This window comes from Gossypium raimondii, chromosome 1 (genome assembly GCF_025698545.1).
Source record: "Gossypium raimondii isolate GPD5lz chromosome 1, ASM2569854v1, whole genome shotgun sequence".
Classification (NCBI taxonomy): domain Eukaryota; kingdom Viridiplantae; phylum Streptophyta; class Magnoliopsida; order Malvales; family Malvaceae; genus Gossypium; species Gossypium raimondii.
The window spans coordinates 27978529-27991988 of record NC_068565.1 but is presented as its reverse complement, the minus strand read 5'-3'; the positions used below and the strand labels follow the sequence as shown (position 1 = coordinate 27991988).

Genomic DNA, 13460 nt, shown 5'->3' with positions numbered 1-13460 from the left:
AAATTTCTATAAGTTCATAAGAACTTAGTGAGTTTCTTCACTGCAATACTAAAAAATAGACCCCATCTTGCGGGGGTAAATAAATGAAAAGAAACCAAATGTGTTTTCATTCCCTGATCGTTTCCGGACGATTTCTCTCACTTTGGGATGGTGGACTCCAATTCAGTTTCCAATCCCGTCTATTGGCAGATAGATCGATAAACGATCTTCCCCAAGTAGATCTTGTAGCCATCCAACTTGATTTGGTGATTTTTCAAATGTCTCGGAATAACTGCGAACTTTGTCCTTTCTTTGCCTACATTCTCTCTTTCGCCATATACTTTAAGGTTGTTCTCCTAATCTTCCATCCTAAAGACCCCCTTGGTTATTTCTTCCTTGGCATAACATTCCCAATCTAACTAGTCCTTAGCAGACTCCTTTTTTTTTATTGTAGTCCAAAAGGACTTGTTAATATCCCATCAGTCAAGTTATCTAACAAGGGCCCACGACACTATGAAGGACTAAACCTCATTTCACCCTACATTCGGGTTGAAATATTATTTTGATTACTTCCTCGTAATTAGACCTATTTGTGTTACATTACTTATAAGATGTAACATGTCTGTCTGCAGTAGACTGTTTTGGCCTATAGTTTCCAGCGGTCTGTTACCTAATTGACCATTCAAGTTTACGATTTTTCTTATATGACGGTTTTCTTGAAATATCTGGTTTGAAAACGATTTTCTTGCACAACAGAAAATTAAAAAATTGAAAACTGACCTGGTTTATGATATTTGTAGCAATATACCCTAACTGAATTCATACCTATGTTTTTGGCTTAGTAGACGTTTGTTGTTCCCAGTTTTCAACCAAATGATCTTCTTTGCTATTCTCGTACCACGAACTACTTCAAGTGTGGGCTAGAACCAATTAAATCGAAACACAGAATTAAAAAAAAAGTTCTCTCCTTTTTGGGGTAAAAATAAAAATTCTCTCCTTTTTGGGATGAAAACGAAAATTCTCTCTTTTTAATAGAAACAAATAGTATTGTTATTCTGAAAATATGTGTAACAATTGAGAATATATTATCTCTATTTTCGACATAATAACAATCTCTCAAAGATCTGTAAATATCTATATCGGTGTCATCTATTTATATGAAGAGAAGATAGAACCCTTGTAGAGTTGTAGAAGTTTATTTGCATTAGAAAAACAATATCCCAGATCAGCTAGGGTGTAGGGGTTGGAAACCTTAGTTAATAATACTAGGATTCTGCCGTCCCACCGTGTTTCATGATAGGCTTTTTGGGCCTCTCTCACATCAGACTTAATTACTAGTACTTCCCAGACTTTTTGACCCAATACTTTGTAATTTGATCCAACCCAATTATATTTTTCTATTTCCTAAAATAAACTTCAATAAATACATATTAAATAATTTTCTCATCCCAATTTTATCCCCTAATTTTTTTTGACAATTTTACCCTAAGTAAAATTTCAAGAAAATTCATTCAATATTTCACTATTTAACATGTTCACTATGACACCAAATAGTTTATTTTCATTTTTGTGCTTCAAAATAGCTCAAAAACATAAACTAATTTTTTTGATCATTTTTAAGTAATCCATATAGAATTGCAAATGAATCATTTCCATTTCCATTTTGGAAAACCTACATTCGTTTCCAAATGGTTCTATTTCTCCATTTCAAAGAAATCATAATCATTCCTGAATGTTTCTCATCTATTTTTCTATTCATTTTTTTCATTTCTATTCAAACACACAATTCATTTATGGTTTCAACGAGCTACTGGAGGGATCGATTGAACATATATAGTTGAGACTCAAATGATTTATAAGTTCCATATTTTTGCCTATTAATTATAAACTCGTTTAGTCAAAAAGTCATTCCACTATAGTATCATGACTAAGCTCTCCCTAACGATATACAATTACAAAAGCAACTACTCAATGGTCGCCCAATGACCTTATCATAAATGTGTTACCCTCATAGTATATCCTTGGACTTTTTGGGATAATATCTGTTCTGCTAATATAGTACTATTTTATCTCATGGTAACCACTACATCTTCCTTCATGAAAAGTCAATTAATATCAAATGGTAATTAAGTCATTCATCACAAATACGAAAGACCCATGACCATGTTTACTTTTCATCAACCATGTAATGCCAATGAGAGGATATCATTTACCCATGCATCGGGCTATGAATTCCACTATTTTGAATGACACTACATACTACAGAAGTCGTACACCCAATGCACTAGCTTTCAATTCCTTATCTATTTCGAATGTTTGATGATTCACCTTGAGGTGGTTTTGAAGCTTGTTGGTTAAACCTTTGAGATTTGTTGCATGTAGGTGTTGTTCGGTACATTTCCTAGGTTACTTCAAGAAAAATTCGGATGATTACGCCACGAATGATTATAGAAGTTGGACTATGGTCCTTGTCCACTTCTATTTTGAGTCTGATTCCTTATGTAACAAATAGACTCAGGGTTTGAAGGGCAATTCTTGAAAGAATGGCCACTCCCACAATATACACAAGAAACAACATCATATTAACTTGATGGTTGAGCTGTAAAATTATTAGAACCATTAGTGGTAAACTATTTTAACATTGAGGAAATAAAAGATACTTAAGTTGAGTGTGATGTTAGTACGTCCATTTCGTGCACTCTGGCTACTCGTCTTCCTGAAGTTGCTCGATTTGTTAGCCATTGATAGTTGTTGCTAGCGATCCTCTCAATGATCTCGTAAGCCTCATTACAAGACTTAGAAAAAAATTGCACCATTTGCAGAAACATCTACCATAAATCTTATGTGTGCATTGAGACCGTTATAAATTGTCTCTAATTGGATACGATGTAGAATTCTGTGATGAGGACACTTACAAAGTAACTCCTTGAATCTTTCTTATGCCTCGTACAAGGATTCGTCATCCAATTGTGAAAAAGTGGTTATCTTATTTGGCAACTTGGTGTTCTTACTAGGTGGAAAACACTTAACCAAAAACCTTTTCTGCTAATTCTTGCCATGTAGTTATTGAACTTGGCGGCAACGAATTCACCCATGCTTGTGCTCGATCTCACAACAAGTATGGAAATTGCTTCAAACTCAATGCGTCTTCAGTAACACTGGCTATTTTAAATGAATCCCTCTGAGGCTAAACTTCCTAAATTACCCCTAAAACTCCTAGGCCCTATTTTAGGGTGTGACAATTCTCCCATTTAAAAAAAATTCAATCCTCAAAATTCCCAACTGACACATCATTTGCTTAATCAAAAGATATGCTATTTCTACTTTTAAACTAACTATCACACTTTCATTTCGCACTCTAATTCCCATTCTCTCTAACTTCCTACAGCTTTCTTTACTGATCCTATTTAATACCACAAACTTATTCTAAAGTAACTTTACAACAATTTCCTTTATTCATTATGACACTCTCGTCTAAGGAACTCGTAATCATTTTTCCTAACCCACTAGTCTCTATCAGGATTCTCTAAAATGTGAATTCACTTAAAATTTATGAAGGCATAGAACCTAAATTTATCAACGGCAATAAAAGAAGTGATTACAAGGCAAAAATACTCTCAATCTTGACGTTTGAATCTTGATCTTGTGGTTCCCTAATAGCATAAACTTGAGCTGGACCTCCAGACTCAACCAGTGTAGCAACAGTATGAGCAACACTTCGCTGCCCAACTAGTCTCCCATTACCTCTACCGTGACCACGACCTCCAGCAAGCACAGAAGCATGTGCTGAACTGTAAGTCTGCGAAACCTCAACTCTATTTGGGTAATCCTTTAGAATATGTTTCTTTGAACCACATTTAAAAAAACACCTATCAACTTACGGCACTCACCAGAATGCCTATGCTCACAATGCACACAAAGTAGCCATCTAAAACCACCCGTCGAACCACTATTACTAAGCACTACATTACTCTATTTCTTAAACTCACTTGGTTGAAAATCATGTTGTACACTCCCATCAGAACCCTGAATTTCACGTCTTCTCTTAGATGGTCGTCCAGGTACACCATCAGAAGTCCTCTTACCCGATTCAGTTATCACAGGACGAGGCAACTTGGCCAAAGTCTCCTCAACTGCTTTGGCTATAACACCCCTAACTTGTATCTGTCACTGAATTAGGGTTACAAGGCATTACTGAACAAAACACAACTCAAAACAGACGTTTATTTGAATTCAAAAATTTTAACATCTATATGAAAATTTGTTTAACTCAAATTGTACCTGAACTTATCTACTTATTCTTTATAACCTATTAACATTCAATCTAAATGATATTCTACCTTATGAATATTCGGCTATTTGACTAATTTCAAATATAAATTAACTATTTTAAAACAAAACATCAACATTGCAACGATCTAAACCATAAGGAAATAAGCCATTTTCGCATGGCTAATATTTACATAAACAGTATCTCAAGATACAACATACAAAAATAATGTCCAACTTATACATGCCATAAGTTAAGTTTTAACATTTAAATACCAAGATAGTAGATAGAGTGATGAACTTTGCTGACGATCCCCGAGCTTGAAGCTTGAATTTTTAAGTCTATAAAACAGAGAGACGTAAACAAACAAAGTAAGCTTATATAGCTTAGTAAGTCTATAGCATAACTAATATATATATATATATAAAAGTCATATAATTTCCAAATTAAATTTACTAAAATCGTAAATAACACAAATAATTATTATATTAGCATTTGCTATCCTTAAACCATTTTATTTATAATCAAATATATGTACATCGAATGCATACATACGAATATATGTATACATATACATCATGTGCATATAACCGATCATATATATATACTAAATAAACATTATGACCGAATGCATATAACCAAACACGTATATATATACTAAACACATATATATATCGATTGTATATATATACTCATCTTAAACTTATAACCCAATACATATCTAATGTATATAACCGAATGCAAACATATTCATCAAATACTTATAAACAAATGTCTATACACCTCAAATACATATATAGATACTTATCGAATACATTTTCCGAATATATATATTTATCAATTGCTTAGCTAATGCATATACCTAATGCATATATATTTAATATATGCATATACCAAATGCACATATATATATATCTAACAAATGCTTAGACCGAATATATATATGCTCATCATTTAAATATAACCAAAATCATATAACTGAACATTTGTATACTCATCAAATACATGTAACTGAAATCATATACATATCCAATGCATGTAATCACATACTTTAAACAGATTCACCGGCACTTAGCCTGCTAGGCTTAAAGCCTGATTTTGTACACCGGCACTTAGCCTGCTAGACATATAGTCTGAAATGTTTCACCGGCATCAAGCCTGCTAGACGTAAAGTCTAAATTATTTCACTGACAATAAACCTGATAGGCACTGAGCCTGAAAATCTCAATTCACAGAAGTTGTAACTCATATTCGAACTATATTTGTATATATAATATCCATACATAAAAATTCAGCTCAATAATTTATAAACTATATCTTTAAACCACATAGATATATAAAGATCAAATACCAAATTCAGCTAACTAACTTAATTATACATCGAACACTCACATATATATAACTTAATAAATTAAATTCTACTCTGAAATCTTATCATTTAACTTATATCATACCTTAAGTAATATACATTTACTAATCGAATCACTTAAATACATATATATTTCATAACATTAAAAATCAATTCAAAGAAAATATATCATACATTCGAACACCTTATAGATAATCTAAGCTAACCATTTCATACATTTAATTCAATACAAAACTTATACATGTATATACATACACATTCAATTTACATATACATACATAACATTCATACCTTTAAATATATTCAAGACTTATTCATGTATATACATATATATTCCAACTCACATATACATATATATAACATTCATACCTTTAACCAAGTCCAAGGGTTTATACATGTATATACTTATATATATTCGGACCTTATGTATACATATATATTATATATATACCTTTGATTAAAAACAAGAATTTATACATATAGATATACATACATATATACTGATTTAATAACATCAAATTGCTAATAGACTTACCTCGGATAGTGTAAAATCGAAACCGGACGATTAGTCGACGACTTTAGCTTTTTCCCGATCCAACTCCGATTTCTTTGGTTCTTGATCTAAATATATTCAAAATAAACTATTTTAAATATTATTACATTCAATTTAGTCCAAAAACACATAAATGGGAAAATTACCATTTTGCCCCTAGAATTTTACCCTTTTTGCAATTTAGTCCCTATTGCATAAAACACAAAATAAACAAAATTTTCCCAACCTATGCTAGGGCCGAATGTTCATAGGCTTCATACAAGTCCACACATTTCATTTATTTCACATTTTAGTCCCTCAAAAATTTAATTTCACAATAGCCATATTTACTCAATTTCACCAAAAATTCAAAGACAAAAACATATTAATCTTTGACCCATCTTTCATATTTCATCATCAACTATCTAAAAGCTCAAACATTCATCAATGACATATCTCAAAATAACCATCAAATTCTAAAATTAAAGCATGGATCTTGTAGTACACAAAGCAACGATCTCAAAAACGTAAAAATTATCAAAAACCAAAACAAAACTAACCTTAATCAAGCTATGAAAATGCCGAACTTTAGAAAGCCATAGTTGGGTTCTTCATGCTTAACATTCGGCTAAGAAAAGATGAAAACATTCATCTTTTCATCATTTATTTTTAATTATAATGTTTAATTTAATAATTGACTAAATTAACCTTATTATAATAAATATATATAACATATATATTAAGGTTAATTATGTCATATGCCACCCACTATCTACTTTATAGTCTTATTGCATCATAAATCCTCCCATTTAAAAAGACAACAACAATTAGGCGCTTTTATATTTAACCCCTAAATTTTCATTTTACGTGATTAAGCCCTTTTATTAAATCGAACACTTAAACGACGAAACTAAAACACGAAAATTTCACACAATCAAATTCACACATAATAAACACACAAAATAATATTAAAATATTTTTCTAACTCGGATTTGTGGTCCCGAAACCACTATGTTCGATTAGGGTCAATATTGGGCTGTTACATTGGCTTTCTTAACTAACTCATCAAACATCTTTACATTTTGTACTACCAAATATGCCCAAATCTCAAGATTAAGCCCCCAAAAAAAAACCTCTTAAAATGGTCCCTTTTAGAAAGTATCATCTCAAGACCATACTGACTAAGTTGCACAAACTCAACCTCATAATCAACCACAGAAAAATCTACTTGAACCAAATCAAAACTCGTGCTTATGAGCCTCTATATACTGCTCGCCTATAAACTTCCTCTTAAAAACCTCGAGAAAATAATTCCAAGTCAATCTATTAGAAACAATACCCCTCCTAATCGTATTCCACCAACAATGAGTCTCACTGTCAAGTAAAGACACAACACAACCCAACATTTCCTTGTCAAAATAGGACATCTATTCGATGATCCTTTCAACTCCTTCCCACCAATACTCAACTACTGTCAGATTAGGACCTTTTACTCCGAAAACCTCTTTACCAACTAATACCCGAAGACGTTCAAGCGGTAACCCACAGTTCACATGTGCAGGATTGGCAGTTGCAATAGTAGGATTACCACTAGTAATCTATTGAAACACTCCAATTATCGCTTCCAATAAAGGGCCTACACCCTTATTAGGTATATTCACTCTACGCGGTGGTACATGAGGTGCAAAGGATATACCATCCTCTTGAGCACTACCTCTCATGTTCACACATCTAGGAGGCATATCGAATCTAATCTAATAAATACAAACAAACAAACAAACTTGCATTCTATTTCTCGTTTAAAAATCAAAGTCTCAAAAATTATTGGTACTGTCGTAAAGTATCGATAAATTTTCCCCGAGTATCAACACTCGAGCAAAGGTATGGATACCAAATCTCTATTTTAACTTCTTGAAAGTTTCAAAACACAGAGGTATCGATTTAAAAACCCGATTATCAATACCTTCATTCCAAACCTCAAAAATGCAGCATATATAAGCAATTAATCCATTCCAATTTAGTTCCTAAACATCATACATCAATTACTTCGACAAATAATCATTCAATGGCCTAATTAACAGTTCAATATTACAAAATCGCGTTTGAACAAGTAATGTCAATCCATCCTCATGTTCGTGAACTCAAGAATAACAATAACATGCAATCCTTATAAACCGAATCTAGAAACAGCAAAATGTCAAGAACTTAACATGGTTATAAACAAGTCTACCACATTGCTTCATTCCCCAAAACATAAATAGATATAGAACACCCATGAAATAATAAATAGACTTGAGTGGATCACCTCTCGGAAACCACACTGCTCACACGGGCACACAACTAATCTGTAATGGTTTAAAAGGAGCTGGTGAGCTTAACAAGCTCTATCAAATCTTAGAATAACCATAATGCAAACAATTCATCAAGTGTCAACGAAATAACCATATAGCATAACCTCAATAGTTCCAATTCTAGTGTCATATTATACTTACTCGTGCATTATTACTAGTTCTTTTACAAGGTAAACATATTCACTTTTAAGCATACACCATATTACACATATAATCACTCAAGAAATCTTTAACAAAACTTCAAAGGAAGTTTAGAACCCTTCTAATCATGTTAAAACAAGTTGAAAAATACTTTGAAATCACATTTTTATGCAAAATCCCAAAATCCACCATTAACGACCCAATTTTCAGCTTTTATTTAAAATTGCAATTTAATGGCTAAAAACTTGGTTTTAAAGACTAAATAACATTTAAAACTAATAGGGAGATGAATCGTTACCTTGGTTGGTAAAAACCCGAGCATTTGATCAACAACCCGAAAATCCAACAAGCTCGACAATAGAGGAAACTATGGTGATTTTGGGTGTTTTTCTTGGTTTTTGATGGAGGTTCATTACTAGGAGGATGATAGAAATCGAAGGAATAGAAATTAGGAATCAAAATCGATTGAAATAAGTGTGGGAAAACAAAGGGACGACAACAAGAATGGGAGGAGAAGAACTAGCATAAAATATATGTAGGTGGGGGAAGTATGAGGCTGAATTTTAAAATTTAGTTTAATTACGTCTTAAAAACTCACAATTTTGACTTTTTTACAAATCAGTCCTATTTTCAAAATTAAAGTTATTTAAAACTCATTTTCAAAGATTGATTTAATTTTCTAAAAATCATAGTAATAAACATTATCGATAAACCATGTCACAAAATTTCGAACACTCTAAGGCTAAAATTCCTAAATTATCCCTAAAACTCCTAAGTCCTATTTTGGGGTGTGACAATTCTCCCCCTCTAAAAAGAATTTTGTCCTCGAAATTCCCAACTGACACATCACTTACTTAATCAGAAGATATGCTATTTCTACTTTTAAACTATCACACTTTCACTGCGCACTCTGATTCCCATTCTCTCTAACTTCCTACTACTTTCCATAATGATCCTATTTAATACCAGAAACTTATTCTACTGAAACTTTGCTAACAGTTTTCTTTATTCACTATGACACTTTCGTCTAAAGAAGTCGTAACCATTTTTCCTAACTCAGTAGTCTCTATCAGGATTCTCTACTTATTAGCTAATTCACTTAAAATTTATGAAGGCATAGAACCTAAATCTATCAATGGCAATAAAAGAAGTGATTACAAGGTAAGAATACCCGCAATATCAATGTTCAAATCTCGATCCTGTGGTTTCCTAATAGCATAAACTCGAGCTGGACCTCCAGACTCAACCAATGTAGCAATAGTATGAGCAACAATTCGCTGCCCAACCGGTCTTCCATTACCTCTATCGCAACCACGGCCTCTAGCAAGCATTGAAGCAAGTGTCAAACTCTAACAAGTGTCAAACTCTAAGTCTGCGAAACCTCAACTCTATTTGGGTAATCCCTCAAAAAATGTTCCTTCGAACCACATTTAGAACAACCACCTGTCAGTTTACGGCACTCACCATAATGCCTATGCTCACAATGCACACAAAGCGGTCATCTAGAACACCCGTCGACCCACTATTGCTAACCACTACATTATTCTATTTTTTAGACTCACTTTGTTGAAACTCGTATCGTACACTCCCATCAGAACCCTGAATTTAACGTCTTCTCTTAGACAGTCGTCTAGATGCACCATCAGAAGTCTTCTTACCCAATTTAGTTACCACAAAACGAGGCAGCTCAGCCAAAGTCTCCTCAACTACTTTGGCTTTCTCAACTAACTCATCAAACATCTCTACATTCTATGCTACCAAATAAGCCTAAGTCTTATGATTAATCCCAAAACGAAACCTCATATAATGGTCCTTTTCAGAAAGTATCATCCCAGGAGCATACTAACTAAGTCGTACAAACTTAGCCTTATAATCAGCCACAGAAAAATCTCCTCAAACCAAATCCAAAAACTCGCGCTTATGAGCCTCCCTATACTGCTCACCCATAAACTTCCTCTTAAAAACCTTGAGAAAATAATTCCAAGTCAATCTATCAGAAAAAGTACCCCTCTTAATAATATTCCACTAACGATGAGCCTCACTATTAAGGACACAACAAAACCCAACATTTCCTTGTCAAAATAAGACATTTGTTCGAGGATCTTTTCAACTCCTTCCAACCAATACTCAACTACGGTCAGACCAATACTTTTTACTCAAGAAAAATCTTTACTACCCAATGCCCAAAGATGTTCAAGCGGTAACCCACGGTTCACAGATGCAGGATTGACAGGTGCAGTAGTAGTGTTAGCACTAGCAATTCTTTGAAACGCTCCAATTATAACTTCCATTAGAGGGCCTACACCCTCATCAGGTATATTCACTCTACGCGGCGGTATAGGAGGTGCGGAGGATGTACCATCCTCTTGAGCATTAGCTCTCATGTTAACACATTTACAAGGCATATTGAATCTAATCTAATACATACAAACAAGTAAACAAATGGTGTTAGTGGCAAGGAGATGATCCAAGTTTCTTCCTACAAGTAAAATTTAGGATTAAAGGCAATGTGTTCCCATTCCTACCCCAAATGCAATTCAACTAGAACATTTTAAACAAACACATGCAGTTCAAACAAAGTTTTATCAACTATTCCAAGAAAATAGAAAAATTTAGACCCATAAGTTTTGAAACTCCCAACACATAATAATCACCAAGGTCTGAGAGTTATTAAACCTAGAGCTCTGATACCATAAAATGTAATAACCTATACCCAACCTGGTCGCGAAGCCCTAATATCAGGATGCCACACTTCCGTCTCATGTCATAACCAACAAGTAAAAGCTCATTTCAACAAAACATCCATTAGTTTGCTATTCGCATCGATTTTCAGTCAATCATGCTAGTTATTAATATTACATTCTAAACTTACATTAAATAGTCTTATAAACATATTAAAACATGCATAAGATCCATTCAGCAAAATTCTCAATCCAGGTCTAAAAGTATCAATACTGACACTAAGGAATCAATATTTTCTTTAAGTGGTATCGATACTACTTGGAAAAAATGATACCAAACTTGCATTATGTTTCTCGATTAAAAATCAAAGTCTAAAAAATTATCGGTACTTGTCTTGAAGTATCGATAATTTTACCCAGAGTATCGATACTCGAGCAAAGGTATGGATACCAAATCTCTATTTTGACTTTCTGCACATTTCAAAACATAGAGGTATCGATTTTAAAACTTGATTATCAATACCTCTGCTCTAGACCTAAAAAATGCAGCATATATAAGCAATTAATCCATTCCAGTATAGTTCCTAAACATCATACATCAATTACTTCTACAAATAATCATTCAACGACCTAATTAACAATTCAATATCGTAAAATCATGTTCGAACAAGTAATGTCAATCTATCGTCCTGTTCATGAACTTAAACATAACAATAACATGCAATCCTTATAAACCCAAACCCAAAACCAGCAAAATGTCAAGAACTTAACATGGCTATAAACAAGTCTACCACATTGCCTCATTCCCCAAAACATAAATAAATATAGAACACCCACAAAATAATAAATAGACTTGCTTGGATAAACTCTTGGAAACCACACCGCTCACACCGGCACACGACTAATCTACAATTATTTAAAAGGATTGGGTGAGCTTAACAAGCTCTGTGAATGCTTGGAATCACCACAATGCAAACAATTAATCAAGCGTAAACGAAACAACCATATAGCATTATTACTAGTTCTTTTACATGGTAAACATATTAACTTTTAAGCATACACCATATTACACATATAATCACTTAATGTTCAAGCACATATAGCAATACTCATTTAATCGTATAACGGTCAAGCATATATCACAATACTCGAAAACATCTTTATAGAGAAATTACATAATGATCACATGTCATATAAACGCATATCACAATACACACATTGTAACATCCCAAAAATCAAGGGTTAGTAGAATCGGGTTTGTGAATCAAGAAACAGTGGTCATGCCTTAATTTTTAAAATTTATCTATTCATTTTTTGAAAATAAACGAGGTACTGGTTTTTTGGTTAAATGTTAATGAAATGTTCCTTGAAACCCAAGTTCAAATCCCTTCTCTCTCACCATTTTTATTATTTTGCAAATTTTGCCTTAAACCCTAGTATGTGACATGCCTTGTTTTTTAAATAAATATTTCAAATTATATCAAGAATGAGTTATTGGTTTGATGGTTAAAAATTAGTGAATTTATCCTTGAGGTCCCAACTTCAATTCCCTTCCCATGCAAATAATTTAATTTTTTGACAAAAAACCCTTGTTGTAATGTGTGGGCCATCCAAGCCTAGTTAACCTAGGTATAAATATTAATTTTTCACTAATAATCAGCCTTTAATCCTCCTCCTCATTTCCCTAGCCATTCCTCTCCTCCTCTCATTCTCTTTGATTTTAATTTTTTTCCTTTCCTCTATTGTTGTCGTCGCCTACACCTAGTTTTACCATCTTTTTCTTTTTTTTTTCTTTTTCTTTTTGCCACAAGATTTGTTAACATATTTTCCACCATATTGCTATCATTTTTCCTCATTAAAATTAGCCCCAAATTTTAAATCTTAAACTCCAAGATTGGTCCCGAACATTGCCAAGAAAGTGTTATAGTCGTTTATCTCGACTAGCTTGGGTAAGGTATCTTCTCTCTTCAATTTCTTAATTAATCTTGTCCATTAAAAAAAACATAAATTTCTAGATCTGGAATTTTGTGGATTTTAAATGATTTCAAAGGTATTTTTCTAGATTTTAATGAAATCTCAAATTGTTTTAAAATTCAGCCCCACTTTTGGCCACCACTGGTGGTGGTGCATGCACCTA

The 13460-nt window shown here is 33.0% G+C and overlaps 1 non-coding gene across 1 annotated transcript; it reads left to right on the top strand.

Moving 5' to 3' along the window:
* Nucleotides 1-2871: 2871 nt before the first annotated feature.
* Nucleotides 2872-2978, top strand: LOC128032666 (small nucleolar RNA R71). The gene has a single exon (XR_008188916.1). It is a non-coding gene; the product is annotated as a small nucleolar RNA R71 (small nucleolar RNA).
* Nucleotides 2979-13460: the final 10482 nt, after the last annotated feature.